The 16,192-nt window shown below is 47.2% G+C and overlaps 1 long non-coding RNA gene across 1 annotated transcript in view; it reads right to left on the reverse strand.

The window, feature by feature from the left end:
- The window catches only part of LOC121232799, a 114,332-nt gene extending 99,066 nt beyond the window's left edge, over window positions 1-15,266 (reverse strand). The window contains exon 1 of the long non-coding RNA XR_005931687.1: window positions 15,119-15,266. This is a non-coding gene — a long non-coding RNA (uncharacterized LOC121232799). The remainder of the gene's footprint in view (window positions 1-15,118) is intronic.
- Between the last annotated feature and the right edge of the window lie 926 nt (window positions 15,267-16,192).

The following is a 16,192-nucleotide window of genomic DNA, read 5'->3' on the forward strand; positions in this document are numbered from 1 at the left end:
TTACCAAAACCCCGCCACACAAACCCAAAACACCTGCACTGGAAAGGAGCCTGAACCTCAGCAAGAGCCCAATAATCTCCTAAATTGTTCTCTAACACCACCAAGCATGATGAGCATTGTAAAGACCAGAAATGCCAGGGTACAGACAGGACAAACGCCATTACACTTATCTGGCCTTTTTTCATACTGTGCCAGCAAAAAATGAGAAAAAAAAATAGAAAATGGAGGCCAAAACCCCAAACTGTTTTTAAAAATTTGGGGAAAAACAGAACAAAACAAAAACAGAATTAAAAGAAACTTTAGAAGCTGAGAAACATCATACAATATCCAACAAAATACAAAACTTAACAGGACTTTTTATTTTAAAATTTAAACATATTTGACTAAAAAAAAAGGTAACCAGTTTAATTAGACCATTTAATAAAATACAAATAAATCCTTTGCATGGGGAAGTGAAAACAAGAAATCTTTCCCCACATACAGATTGCCAAAGAATTATCTGCTATAGGCTGTCTTTCCCCTTTCTACTCCCTCAGCATTTTTGGCTCCCATGAATAAAATATTTGTTATAGCTCACATGGAAGATAAAGTACTCAACTACAGGGCTATGGGGGAAATGACAACTCCTTGTAGGTATATGCAGAGAACAGCTGCAAAGCTGGACTCTTTTCTATGAGGAACCTGTAAATACAGTCTAATTAAAAAGCTTTGCAAGCACTCCTAGCATGCGACTTTTCCCCCTTTTGAGGAAGGAAGAAGGGAGGCAAGCTGTGTTTCTGTTAGAAGCCAACTTATTTTTCCCAGAGGATACTTCACCTCTTACATAAGTGCATTTTATACATTGAATGTGAAACTTAAGTCCACAGCATAATTTAAAAAGCATGTATAAGCACAAAAAAACAGCATTCCCAGGTTTAGTGTGTCACATCTGTATTTTTCCCATAAGAGATAAACACAAACATTAAGATTACAGCTTGTGCCTCATAATGCCCATAATCCTTCAGCTGTAGAGATAAAGACCCATGAAGCAGTGAGGGCTGCCTTTTCTTAGCACTGTTTAAAGGAGGAAGTCACCTCTCAAAGGGTGTAATTATTGGAACTGATGCAAAAAGAGGTCAGCATCCCTGATTTAGCACAGCTTTATGACAACTGTTCATTTACCAGAGGGGGGATAAAGGAAGCACCATTAATACACTCCTGTTTTACAAGATAGGAAACTACTACTAGAAATTCACTAAGGAGCATAAAGACACTTCAAAACAGTGCAGTGAATCACAGGTATTAACAAGAAGCAATCTCTAATAGTGTAATTTCTCCACTTTCAGAACAAATGTGATAATAAATACTGAGCACTGTCATTTTGTAGCTGCAGCAAGTTAGCAGTGGAGAAGTGCTTAACTCCAGGGATTCTCAACAGCTAATGCTGATCACATGCTTTTAACCATTAGCTCCAAAATTAAATATCTAGTCCTCTATCTCATCTTCCTTCAGCTTAATGTTAAGAAATAGCTTTCAGGAATACAAGCCACAGAAAACATCTTTAGGTGGGTGGTAAACCTATCTAGCTAAAACAAGAGACAATGAAGTGGCAGTAATCTTCAGCCTCAATTTCACTGAAACTGTGTTTTAATATACAATACAATCTTTAGGTTTAAACAGGAAAAAGATTAATCTTCCCCGCTGATTTACAGTGAGATTCATGCAAACCACAGTAAACAACCATACTGACATTTTTTTCCTTTCATTAAATTGCATTCAAATCAGAGCAAGGTCTTTCAAACAATGTTACAATTAACTCCTTGAATGGCCAAAGATCCAGTGATGCAACAGTAAAACAAACTTAGCTTTACTAAGTAAAGCTACAAGTTTACAGTAAAACAGTATGCTATGCAGACTGTGCATGCCAATGACAGCTACCCTTTACTGATAAGTGAATGCTGAATTCAATTAATTTTAGGTGTCAAAAATCTTGCACCTTTCAGAGCACCCTGAGAAGCCTCCATCTCAGACAGTGCTCTTCTGCAGCAAAGCATCATTCATAATGTCAATTAATTTCCCATTCCCCTACCAAAAATACTTCAAAATTTTTTTTCACCTTGTGAAGTTACAGAAAAGAACTAGAGACTCCATGCAAGATCTGGCAACATAAAGAGAAAAAAAAAAAAAAAAAAAAAGAAAAACGGTCTGGAAGAATACCATTGCTGCCATACATGTACATCTCCTTTGTGTGAATACACCTACATTCACAGGGGAAAACAAGGGGCCCCAGAAGTGTCTTCTCCCAAAGCACTACAACACCATTTATTCTCTAGATGATCACTTTCTAAATCACAAGCCCTGCTCTGACCCAAGAGAACAAGCCTTTGCAGCAGCCAGCACTGCAGAGCACCAGAGGCATCCACAGTACTAGCATCTCTTCTGCTGCCCACCTTCAGTACACAACTTCTCAAATGCTTCACATGCCTGAGCTCCCCTGACCTAGTATCCAATACCAAGAACATCTAATAGTTTGATGTTCTTCTTATATTGAGGTACCCAAAACTGCACACAGTACTCGAGGTGGGGCCGCACCAGTGCAGTGTAGAGGGGGACAATCACCTCCCTCGACCGGCTAGCTGTGCTGTGCTTGATGCACCCCAGGACATGGTTGGCCCTTTTGGCTGCCAGGGCACACTGTTGACTCATGTTCAACTTGCCATCAACCCAAACCCCCAGATCTCTTTCCACGGGGATGCTCTACAGCGTCTTGTCCCCCAATTTGTATGCATAACCAGGCTTACCCTGTCCCAGGTGGAGAATCCAGTACTTGCTCTTGTTAAATTTCATACGGTTGGTGATTGCCCATCTCTCTAGTCTATCCAGATCTCTCTGTAAGACCTCTCTACCCTCGAGGGAGTCCACAGCTGCTCATAGTTTAGTATCATTGGCAGGCAAACTTACTTAATGTACATTTGATTCCTGCATCCAGATCATTTATAAAAACATTAAACAGCATTGGCCCTAAAATTGAGCCCTGGGGAACCTGTCGTGATTTAACCCCAGCCAGCAACTAAGCACCACGCAGCCGCTCACTCACTCCCCCCCACCCAGTGGGATGGGGGAGAGAATCGGGAAAAGAAGTAAAACTCATGGGTTGAGATAAGAACAGTTTAACAGAATACAAAAAGAAGAAACTAATAATGATAACACTAATCAAATGACAATAGTAATAATAAAAGGATTGGAATGTACAAATGATGTACAATGCAATTGCTCACCACCTGCTGACCAATGCCCAGTTAGTCCCCGAGCAGCGATCCCCCCACCCCCACTCCCCCCAGTTTATATACTAGATGTGATGTCACATGGTATGGAATACCCTGTTGGCAAGTTTGGGTCAGCTGCCCTGGCTGTGTTCCCTCCCAGTTTCTCCTGCCCCTCCAGCCTTCTTGCTGGCTGGGCATCAGAAGCTGAAAAATCCTTGACTTTAGACTAAACACTACTTAGCAACAACTGAAAACATCAGTGTGTTATCAACATTCTTCTCATACTGAACTCAAAACATAGCACTATACCAGCTAGTAGGAAGACAATTAACTCTATCCCAGCTGAAACCAGGACAGAACCCCACCAGTGACTGGCTGCCAGCCTGATGTAACCCCATTTACTATAACTCTTTGAGCCTGACCTGTCAGCCAATTGTTCACCCAACGTATCAAGGACTTGTCTAGCTGTGTGCTGGACATTTTGTCCAGAAGGATACTGTCAGAGACAGTATCAAAAGCTTTGCTAAAATCCCAAAAGACCACACTTAATGGCTTCCCTAGGTCAACTAGCTGGGTGACCTTGTCATAAAAGGAAATTAAGTTGGTTAAGCAGGACTTTCCCCTCGTGAACCCATGTTGGCTATGACCAATGACTGCATTGTCTCTCAAGTGTTTCTCAATAATTCTCAGAATAACCTTCCCCATAATTTTACCAGACACTGAAGTGAGACTGACAGACCTGTAATCACCAGGGTCTTCCTCTGATCCTCCTTTTGCTGTTAACATATTTTAAAAAGCCCTTTTTGTTCTCCTTCACAGTGCTGGCCAGCTTGAAGTCTAATCGAGCTTTGGTCGCACAAATTTTCTCCCTACAGTGAGGAACAGCGTCTCTGTGCTCCTCCCATGTCACCTGTCCTTGTGTCCAATGTCCATACACTTCCCTTTTCCACCTAAGTTCTAGAAGTACCCTGCTCAGCCAACCCAGCCTTCTGCCCCGCTTCCTTGACTTCCAACACTTTGGAATTGCCTGCTCCTGTGCTCTTAAGAGATGGCTCTTAAAAAGTGACCAGCATTCAGAACTTCTCACCTCCAGTGGCTTGGAACTTCACTCCCAAACAGCTACAGAAACCTCATGAAGTAGTAGAAAATTTGAAAGAAAAATGCTGTGGCTATTCCAGAGACGCACAACTTCCTGCACTGTGCTGGGCCCTGGTGTGACCGTCTGACAAATTCAATGTCTCAAACATCCGTTAAAGAGCTTTGCTGGAGAAAACGGCCTCTGTAAAAATGCTGGAGTTTTGTGAACGGGACAATGTGGCCAGAGGAGAGGGCCCCACGGAGGGTGGGAACGCACTTCTCCAAAGCCCCAATTCCTTATCTTAAGTGACCAGGAGAAGGAACACAATTTATGCCTTCCTGGAGGAAGAAGGCCCCATGGAAGTTGGGACTGTGCTTCTATCTTAAGCGGTCATGCCAGCAGGAAAAGAGAGAGGCAACTCCACAATGAACCCCCCCCAAACCTCACTGACCGATTCCAGTGAACCCCAGGTGTGGGAACTGCGCATGCTGAGATCATCAACCAACACACTATAAAAGAAGAGAGAACGAGTCCTCAGTGCACGCCCTCCGGAACTGGATCTCTACGCTGGCTGGACCAATGCTGGACCCAGGACTGGTGAAACCCTTCTCTTCTCTCTTTCTTTCTTTTTCTTTCTCTCTCTCCCTTTTCCTTCTCTCTTTTCCACAGTCCCTACACCTCATCCTTTTAAACATAAACCGTTGACCAAGTCTGAGACTAGGAGTGGATCTAGCCGCCCCTGGGCTCCTCTCTGAGAAGGAGTCCAGAAAGCAAGGGGGTCTGCTCTGAACCTCGTGACTCAACAGGAGGGCTCTCCTTCTGACACAGTTTCATGTTCCTTTTTCCATTTCATTTTTCTATACTTCCCTTCTCTTCTCAAACAGCGGCTTAACGACATGTTGCAAGGTTCATATTGATAAGTTCACGTGTACTTGGACAAAGTTAGCTAGGTTGAATAAATGTTGATTGTTGATTGAACTCCCCTGGTGTCGTTTCACCTTAATTCTGACAAAGGAAATCCACAGACCTGAGTCGCTCCGACTTTGGGACGCGACACCTGGCCAGTATCTAACAAACACTGCTTGATATTAGGCAGCACCCTCAGGGGGAAAAGAGGGAAAACAGAGTGACAGGAACACTGGCTACCCCAACCGCGGCAACAGGCACTGCAGCTAAACCAGAGAACCAACCTGTGCCAGTATCAGTCGCCCCTGTACAGAAAAAGAAACACACAAAGAAATCAGTTCGCTTAGTGAGAGATGAAGATGAACCAGGGTCATCACGAGAACAGGAGGAAGAGGCAGAACCTGAAATAATCACCCGATCTCTATCCCTGAGTGAGTTGCGTGACATGCGAAAAGATTTTAGCCGCCACCCAGGTGAGCACATTGTTACCTGGCTGCTCCGATGCTGGGATAATGGGGCTAGTAGTGTGGAATTAGAGGGTAAGGAAGCCAAGCAGTTGGGATCTCTATCTAGGGAAGGGGGCATCGACAAGGCGATTGGGAGAAAAACACAAGTCCTCAGCCTCTGGAGGCGACTTCTGTTAGGTGTGAAGGAAAGATACCCCTTCAAGGATGAAGTTACATGTCACCAAGGCAAGTGGACCACCATGGAGAGAGGTATCCAGTACCTGAGGGAATTAGCCGTGCTGGAGGTGATTTATAATGATCCAGAAAATGTGCAGTCACCCACAGATCCAGATGAAGTCCAATGCACACAACCCATGTGGCGGAAGTTTCTACAAAGTGCACCACCAACCTATGCCAACTCATTGGCAGTAATGTCCTGGAAAGAAGGCCATGGACAAACGGTGGATGAATTGGCTGTCCAACTCCGGCAATACGAAGGAAGTCTCTCTTCCTCCCTACGGGCCTGTGTCTCGGCTGTAGAGGAATTGTCCCGAGAGTTCCAGCAATTCAAAGTGGATATGTCTTCCTCCCCACCCGTACAGGCCCGCATCGCAGATATTAGGAGTAAGCGTTCCTCTGCCCAAGAGAGAGGAAAGTACACACGACGGGCCAACCTGTGGTTTTACCTGCGTGACCATGGAGAGGACATGAGGAAGTGGGATGGAGAACCTACCTCAGTCCTGTATGCATGGGTACGGGAGTTGCGAGAAAAAGCAACCAGAAAAGAGGATTCTTGGAAAACTGCTGCTCCAGTTTCCTGTGAGCAGTCCCCCAGACGGAGTAGAAGGGCTGATCTCATTTCTGATGCTCTTGAAGGGACTTCTGATTCATGTTTGCGAAACGTGAGTAACGGATACTCTGACCAGGATTAGAGGGGCCCTGCCTCCAGCCAGGTGGAGGAGAGGGACAACCGAGTCTACTGGACAGTGTGGATTCAATGGCCTGGCACATCACACTGTCCTGGTTTCAGCTGGGATAGAGTTAATTGTCTTCCTAGTAGCTGGTATAGTGCTATGTTTTGAGTTCACTATGCAAAGAATGTTGATAACACTGATGCTTTCAGCTGTTGCTAAATAGTGTTTAGACTAAAGTCAAGGATTTTTCAGCTTCTCATGCCCAGCCAGCGAGAAAGCTGGAGGGGCACAAGAAGTTCACAGGGTACACAGCCAGGACAGCTGACCCAAAGTGGCCAACGGGGTATTCCATACCATGTGGTGTTATGTCTTGTATATAAACTGGGGGGAGTGAGGGTGGGGGGATTGCCCCTCAGGGACTAACTGGACATCAGTTCGCAGGTCGTGAGCAATTGCATTGTGCATCACTTGCATATTCCAATCCTTATTATTATTACTGTTGTCATTTTATCAGTGTTACCATTATCATTATTAGTTTCTTCCTTTCTGTCCTGTTAAGCCATTCTTATCTCAACCCACGACTTTTACTTCTTTTCCCGATTCTCTCCCCCATCCCACTGGGGGGGGGGGGAAGTGAGTGAGCGGCTGCGTGGTGCTTAGTTGCTGGCTGGGGTTAAACCACGACACAGACCCACAGGAATATAAGGCTTTAGTAGACACAGGTGCACAATGTACCCTAATGCCATCAAGTTATAAAGGGGCAGAACCCATCTGTATATCTGGTGTGACAGGGGGATCCCAAGAGCTAACTGTATTGGAAGCTGAAGTGAGTCTAACCAGGAATGAGTGGCATAAACATCCCATTGTGACTGGTCCAGAGGCCCCGTGCATCCTTGGCATAGACTACCTCAGGAGAGGGTATTTTAAGGACCCAAACGGGTACTGCTGGGCCTTTGGTATAGCTGCCTTGGAGACGAAGGAACTTGAACAGCTGTCCGCCTTGCCCAGCCTCTCTGAGGACCCTTTGGTTGTGGGGTTCCTGAGGGTTGAAAAACAACAGATGCCAACTGCTACCACAATGGTGCACCGGTGGCAATATCGCACCAACCAAGACTCCCTGATCCCCATCCATAAGCTGATTTGCCGACTGGAGAGCCAAGGAGTGATCAGCAAGACTCACTCACCCTTTAATAGTCCCATATGGCCCATGCGGAAAACTAATGGGGAATGGAGACTAACAGTAGACTATCGTGGCCTGAATGAAGTCACGCCACCGCTGAGTGCTGCCGTTCCAGATATGTTAGAACTTCAATACGAACTGGAATCAAAGGCAGCCAAGTGGTATTCCACAATGGACATTACTAATGCGTTTTTCTCAATCCCTCTGGCAGCAGAGTGCAGGCCACAGTTTGCTTTCACTTGGAGGGTGTCCAGTACACCTGGAAGCGACTGCCCCAGGGATGGAAACACAGCCCCACCATTTGCCATGGACTGATCCAGGCTGCACTGGAAAAAGGTGAAGCTCCAGAACACCTGCAGTACATTGATGACATCATCATATGGGGCAACACAGCAGAAGACGTTTTTGAGAAAGGGAAGGAAATAATCCAAATCCTTCTGAAGGCTGTTTTTGCCATAAAAGAAAGTTCAAGGGACCTGCATGGGAGATCCAGTTCTTAGGAATACAATGGCAGGATGGGCGTCGTCAGATCCCAATGGATGTGATCAACAAAATAGCAGCTATGTCTCCACCAACCAATAAAAAGGAAACACAGGCTTTCTTAGGTGTTGTGGGCTTTTGGAGAATGCATATTCCAAATTACACTCTGATTGTAAGCCCTCTCTATCAAGTGACCCGGAAGAAGAATGATTTTAAATGGGGCCCTGAGCAACAGCAAGCCTTTGAACAAATTAAGCGGGAGATAGTTCATGCAGTAGCCCTTGGACCAGTCCAGGCAGGACAAGATGTTGAAAATGTGCTCTATACTGCAGCTGGGGAGAATGGTCCTATCTGGAGCCTCTGGCAGAAAGCACCTGGGGAGACCCGAGGCCGACCCCTGGGGTTTTGGAGTTGGGGATATCGAGGATCCGAGGCTCGCTATACTCCAACTAAAAAAGAGATATTGGCAGCATATGAAGGAGTTCGAGCTGCCTCAGAAGTGGTTGGTACTGAAACACAGCTCCTCTTAGCACCCCGACTGCCAGTGCTGGGCTGGATGTTCAAAGGGAGGGTCTCCTCTACACATCACGCAACTGACGCCACATGGAGTAAGTGGATTGCACTAATCACACAACAGACTCACATAGGAAACCCCAGTCACCCAGGAATTGTGGAAGTGATCACAGACTGGCCAGAAGGCAAAGATTTTGGAATGTCGCCAGAGGAGGAGGTGACACGGGCTGAAGAGGCCCCACTGTATAATGAACTGTCAGAAAATGAGAGGCAATATGCCCTGTTCACTGATGGGTCCTGTCACATTGTGGGAAAGCATCGGAGGTGGAAGGCCGCTGTGTGTAGTCCTATACGACAAGTCACAGAAACTGCTGAAGGAGGTGAATCGAGTCAGTTTGCAGAGGTGAAAGCCATCCAGCTAGCATTAGACATTGCTGAGAGAAGAGAGAAGTGGCCAGTGCTCTATCTCTATACTGACTCATGGATGGTGGCAAATGCCCTGTGGGGGTGCCTACAGCAATGGAAGCAGAGCAACTGGCAGCGCAGAGGCAAACCCATTTGGGCTGCCGCACTGTGGCAAGATATTGCGTCCCAGCTAGAGAATCTGGTTGTAAAAGTACGCCACGTAGATGCTCACATACCCAAGAGTCAGGCCACTGAAGAACATCAAAATAACCAACAGGTGGATCAGGCTGCCAAGATTGAAGTGGCTCAGGTGGACCTGGACTGGCAACATAAGGGTGAGCTATTTATGGCTCAGTGGGCCCATGACACCTCAGGCCATCAGGGAAGAGATGCAACATATAGATGGGCTGGCGATCGAGGGGTGGACTTGACAATGGACACTATCGCACAGGTTTTCCATGAATGTGAAACATGTGCTGCAATTAAGCAAGCCAAGCGGTTAAAGCCCCTGTGGTATGGAGGACGATGGCCGAAATATAAATATGGGGAAGCCTGGCAGATTGACTATATCACACTCCCACAAACTCGCCAAGGCAAGCGCTATGTGCTTACAATGGTGGAAGCAACCACCGGATGGCTGGAAATATATTCCGTACCCCATGCCACCACCCGGAACACTGTCCTGGGCCTTGAAAAGCAGGTCTTGTGGCAACATGGCACCCCAGAAAGAATTGAGTCAGACAACGGGACTCACTTCCAAAACAACCTCATAGACACCTGGGCCAAAGAGCATGGCATTGAGTGGGTGTGTCATATCCCCTATCACGCACCAGCCTCTGGGAAAATTGAACAATACAATGGACTGTTAAAGACTACATTGAGAGCAATGGGGGGTGGAACCTTCAAACATTGGGATACACATTTAGCAAAAGCCACCTGGTTAGTCAACACCAGAGGATCTGCCAATCGGGGTGGCCCTGCCCAGTCAGAATTTTTATGTACTGTAGAAGGGGATAAAGTCCCTGTAGTGCACATAAAAAATATGTTAGGGAAGACAGTCTGGGTTACTCCTGCCTCAGGCAAATGCAAACCCATTCATGGGATTGCTTTTGTTCAAGGGCCTGGGTGCACTTGGTGGGTGATGCGAAAAGATGGGGAAGTCCGATGTGTGCCTCAAGGGGGTTTGATTTTAGGTGAGAATAGCCAGAATTGAACTGTATGATATTAGTTGCTATATAACCCTGCTACTGTATGTTATCATTACTATAATTGTTATATGCTATATCCATAGTACTATAGTAAGAATCACTTAGATCAAGCAAGAAAAACTGTGATAAAACTGAGTGAAGCGCAGTAGTGATGGAACCAGAACTGACTCCAGCATGCAACAATCCAACGGTGCACACCATCCTCCTGCTGCGTCCAATGTCACCTGCTCGTCACACTGCACTGAAGCCCAACTCTGCTCTACCGACTGAGGGGACTTTGCACCATCCCTCCTGCCCAGAAAGACTGGTATGACAGATGGAGCCCAGAGTCGGGAACTAAATGAACTCAACGAACATTTTATGAAGACAACCCATAAACCAAAGGAATGATATCTCTGTGTGTGTAGACATATATACATATATATCATTGTTTATAAGTCTCAAAGGGACGGAAAAGGTGATGATGATTGACTGGGATGTAACTAAAGGTATGGGAACTGAGCATGACGTCAATGGTATAGAATAAGGGGTGGATACCATCCTGGTTTCAGCTGGGATAGAGTTAACTGTCTCCCTAGTAGCTGGTATGGTGCTATGTTTTGAGTTCAGTATGAAAAGAATGTTGATAACACACTGATGTTTTCAGTTGTTGCTAAGCAGTGTTTATACCAAGTCAAGGATTTTTCAGCTTCTCATGCCCAGCCAGCGAGAAAGCTGGAGGGGCACAAGAAGTTGGCACAGGACACAGCCAGGGCACCTGACCCAAACTGGCCAACAGGGTATTCCATACCATGTGACGTCACATCTAGTATATAAACTGGGGGGAGTGGGGGTGGGAGGATCGCCTCTCGGGGACTAACTGGGTGTTGATCGGCGGGTGGTGAGCAATTGCACTGTGCATCATTTGTATATTCCAATCCTTTTATTATTACTGCTGTCACTTTATTAGTGTTATCATTACCATTATTAGTTTCTTCTTTTTGTATTCTGTTAAACCGTTCTTATCTCAACCCACGAGTTTTATTTCTTTTCCCGATTCTCTCCCCCATCCCACTGGGTGGGGGGGAGTGAGTGAGCGGCTGCGTGGTGCTTAGTTGCTGGCTGGGGTTAAACCATGACAAGACCAAGGGCATGGGTTGCACCAAATATACCAGCTGCAAGCTCCAGAGGCAGCATTCAACAATACAACACCTCATACCATCTCTGCTATCCTGAAGGACTGTTACAACAGATGGAGCCCCAAAGTCATGGGCTAAATAAAATTGATGGACTCATTAGAGGGATGGCCCATAGACTAAGGGAATGCTATTTGTGCGTGAGGGTGTCCATATACATATATCTCAAAGACAAGGAAAGTGGTGGTGATTAATCAGAAAATGTAAGATCTGGGCATGATGTAGATGGTATAGAATAAGGGGTGGATAATGTCCTGGGTTCAGCTGGGATAGAGTTAATTTTCACAGGAGCCTGGGAGGGGGCACAGCCAGGACAGCTGACCTGAACTAGCCAAGGAGCTATTCCATACCATGTGACATCATGCTCAGTATATAAATGGGGAGCGGGCTGGGGGGTAGTTCTCGGCTTTCAGTGGGGGAAGTGGTGGAGCATCGGGTTCCAGGTGGTGAGCAGTTGCACTGTGCATCACTCGTTTTGTTTATTCTTTTATTAGTACCGTTGTTGCTGTTGTAACTTCTCTTTTCGTGTTGTCCCAATAAATTGTCCTTATTTCAACCCTCGCGGTTCCGGGTTTTTTTTCTTTTCTCCTTTCCGATTCTCCTCCCCATCCCACCAGAGGGGGGCAGGGAGGAGAGAGCAAGTGGCTGTGTGGTCCTTTGTTACCGGCTGGGCTGAAACCATGACACTGCTTTAGAAAAATATATGTACGTTATTACAGCATTCATCTAAAAATGCAAGATCTACCTGCAGAGGAAGTACTTGAATAAAGATCTAACACTTCCCCGACAAATGCACTAACCATTAGGCTGGAGGCTGTCCCCTCCAGAGGTCATCTCAAGTTCAGCACACTGACTAGCACCATCACCTCCAGGCATTACTGGCCATCCTGTTCTGGATCTCAACACAAGGGAAGGATGCTTTCTTTCACTGGTATGTACTTCCACTCCAGCAGTCCTCAGCAAGTATCTAGACTAGCTGCTAGCCCTAAGTGCCAGTAGAGATCTTCAGTTGCTTCCACACTTTACCAAACTCGCATTTGTCTCAGGCAGTTTGACAGTGATAAGCTCTGCTGTAGTGTTTTACCTGAATTATAGCTATTTGCACTACTTCCTCTACACCGTAGAAGTGCATTAGTAGATGACCCTCAAAATATAAGGAGCAGCAAGGACTGACAACTCTGAAAACAAGCCCAAAACTACCTCAAATGCAGAGCTATCACCTGTGTGCATTCACAGACACCTAGACAGCAACTCCAAGGAATGCAGGAGAGAACAGGCTTCTCAGACATGCAGGAAGTATGCACACAGCAGGAGAGACAGTTATTTGAATCTATAACCCCAGAAGATGTTATGGATTGCTATGCTCCCACTTTGGGATTTTCAGTATCCACTTGGGATTTTCAGTAGCCTACTATCTCTGCCACTAAGCAAGGCACTAAAACTTTGAATTGATTTGTTCTAGTTTTGCTTGGTTTTTTTCTTTATAGTCATTTCAAGCATTATCCCTATGCAAAAAGAACCAGCCCACAATCAGCTCTCAGAAGGAATGTGATTAGGGTATTGTTGCAGTAGGTTTTAGAAATTGCCAACATCTCACACAAGAGCTTAGCTTTCATGTTTCTCCAGGCACTGCTTCTCCCTCAGAAGAAGCACAAACTCCTTATTAGAGAAGGGGAGAAGAAAAGTAACATAGTGGGGAACATATAAAAAAAAAAAAAAAAAAAAAAAAAGACATGAGGCAAGTGAGTGAACCCTCTTGTGAAATGCTTATATCACTTCATGAGACCAGCAGCCTCCCGCCTAGTCTCTTCTCCACTTGATGTTATTCATTTGTTGGTTCAGGGAAGGAGAGGGAAGGAGGTAGCATTTTATTGCTTTGCTAGCAGATGCACTCTTGGAAGAGAGAAAAGAATGGCACAGGGCCAATATTTTGAGAGATTGCTACTGCATAGTGACTTATGGCCTCAACTCAAGAGAACCCTGAGCTCATATCAAGCCTCATTCTACTCAAATGCTCTTCTACTCTGGTTCATATGGCTGCTATGCAATTCTTCTATTAGTAAATAAAATCTCATTGACAGCTTTCCATGAGTGTCCCAAGACAAGAGCCAAGCAGGTCATTGACAGATATTTACTAAATTCATGTACTCCTAGTTAATCTAGGACATCAGAATACCTTTCTAAAATGATGTATGGGTATTTTCTGGCATTTGATTTTGTTTTTTTAAACACACACTAATCTGCAACCCGATAGGATTAAAAAAAAAAAAAAAAAAGAAAAATACTACAGCTTCTATCCAAAGTAGCACTCACTCCAACTAGACTGCAAGTTTTTTATATCAGTTCTGTAATAAGCATGCTCACACTCACTACAGAAACAAACTGGAGAATTTGTTAAGAACCTGCAATGCTGATAAAGCAGAATTTAACTAGTCTTTCTACAGGGAGAAACTTAAGAATGTCACAAGTAGCAATGGCAGACTGCAGAAAGCTTGTGCTGCCAAACGCTGTACAAGAGAAAGCAAAATCTTTTGCGTGCTCTGTTGGAAGTTAGAAGCACGGGTTCCTGGCTAAACTTGATGCGATTCCTAAAGCAGACTTTTTTTTTTTTTTTTTTTTACAGCTACAGAAAATTTTGATCTTTTAAGCCCCCGCTGTCACAGGAACGTATAGCCCCCGTGAGTGCCCGCGGAGCAGAAGACGCGGCTGGCAGCGGCGCGGGGGGAACCGGCGGAGCCCGGCCCAACCGCCGCCCCCCGGGAAGCCCGGTAGCCAGCCCGCCCTTCCACGACTTTCCACTAAAACCCCGAAGAGAAACCGCCCCACACGAGCACCAAGACAACGCCGTCCCCAGAACCACCTTTTTTATCGGAGCGAGGCAATTTGAGGGTCGTCCCCCCGCCCACCCGGGGGTGGATTTAACTCCTACCAGGGCCCCCCCAGGCGAGGGAGTGAGGAGGCGGCACTGCTACGCCTGGGGCTCAGCCAGACCCGCGCTGTCAGGGACCGGGCGACCCGCCCTGAGGCGGCGAGGGCGGCCCCCACGGCTCCGCTCGCTCCTCGGGGCCGCTGGGGGCTGAGGGACCCGCGGAGACCCCCGGCCAGGCGGGTAGGAGCGGGGGAGAGTGAACCGGCGCCGGCCTGACCGCACCGGGGCACTACCGCTCACCCCCGCTGGCAGCTGCCACCCCCGCCACGCACCGAGGGGAGAGAAAAAAGAATAAAATTATAAATAAAGTAAATAAAATGAAACAGCCAAGCGGCAGCGACTCACGGGCTGGCCCCCCCCCCCCAGTGCTCTCCACTCCCCCACACCGGGGAAACGGGGCTCTCCAGCAGCGCCAGGGGAAGAGAAAGGAGAAGTTTCCTCCTGTTACGCCGAACAGAGGGCTTCCCCTCCCCAGGCTCCGTCAGGGAAGCGCCCACCCACCGCCGGCAACAGTCCCCCGCAGACGGCGGTGGGGACAGGTGGGCACCGCACACAAAGCCCCTATTCACAACACCCGCCGCCATGACGTACGTGCGTGCGTGCACGCAACCAACCTCCCTCCCGCCGAACCGCGCTCACCTCATGGAGGAACCGCGTCCTGCTACGGTCGTCTCCGCCACTAGGAACCACGCCGCTGCTGAAGGGTGAAGCGGTGCCACCGCACGCCCCAGGACACTCAGCCACTCCACGCAGATAGGACGGGGGTGGGGGGGGTGACATCACTCCGTGGCCACGTGACCGCGGGGCTCCGGCCCCCCGCGCTCGCAGAGGTGGGTCACGTGGCGGCGCGCGGAGCCGCCTGTCCGTTGCGCGGCTGTTGCTGCGCGCGCGGGGCTCTCGCCCTGAGGAGCGTGTTGCTGAGGGGAAGGAGTGGGATGATGGTGCCACCCCGTGGCAGGTTGGAAAGAGGGAGTTGTCACCCGGGATGATGGTGGGAGAAGCTTCAAGGAGCCCATCCTGCTCGCCCAGGGCCGGGTGTGTGGGAAGGGTATATGGGGAGTTGGACTCCAAGTCCCTTCTGCCTCTGGACGCCTTCTGGCCTCCTTGGGAAAAAGCTGAGGGGCCAAAAAATATATCAAGTTCTTCAAGGAGCACAAGTGCTTCAGCATATGAGAGAAGTCCTGCACTTCAGTTCCCTCCAAAGCTTCCCTGTGTGTCAAATTCCCCTTCCTCTGACCCTCAGGCAGGAAGGACTGCTTCAGAAGAAAGAGAACTGGGGCACTTGTTTAATATCCAAATTAATGATCAGTGTAGTGTCTGGTTACACAGGAGCTTAGAGGTTAGAAAATCACAAGTGGGCTTTATAGTGGGCTTTACTGCTTCACTGGATATGCTCCAGAAGTCTCTTTCCTGTGTAGGCCAAGCCCCTCTTCTCAAAGTTGAACCTCCAGAGCATCCTTTCTCACATCCTCTGGCAAGCCAATGTCAAACCACTGTCCTACCTCCATATCTCACCAAAAAGATCACAGTTGCCTTCTAGACCCTGTACAATGAACTCTGGACACTTTGTCTACAAATTGTCCTGTTAAGTGAGTTGGTGAGCCTCTGCCTACTGTCCCACCATGAGAGTCCTGGCAGAGATGTTAGCCATCTTCCCATCATGTCATGCCCATCTACTGGTCCCACTCACCACAACCATGTTCCTCACCTGAG

This window comes from Aquila chrysaetos, chromosome W (genome assembly GCF_900496995.4).
Source record: "Aquila chrysaetos chrysaetos chromosome W, bAquChr1.4, whole genome shotgun sequence".
NCBI classification, from domain to species: domain Eukaryota; kingdom Metazoa; phylum Chordata; class Aves; order Accipitriformes; family Accipitridae; genus Aquila; species Aquila chrysaetos.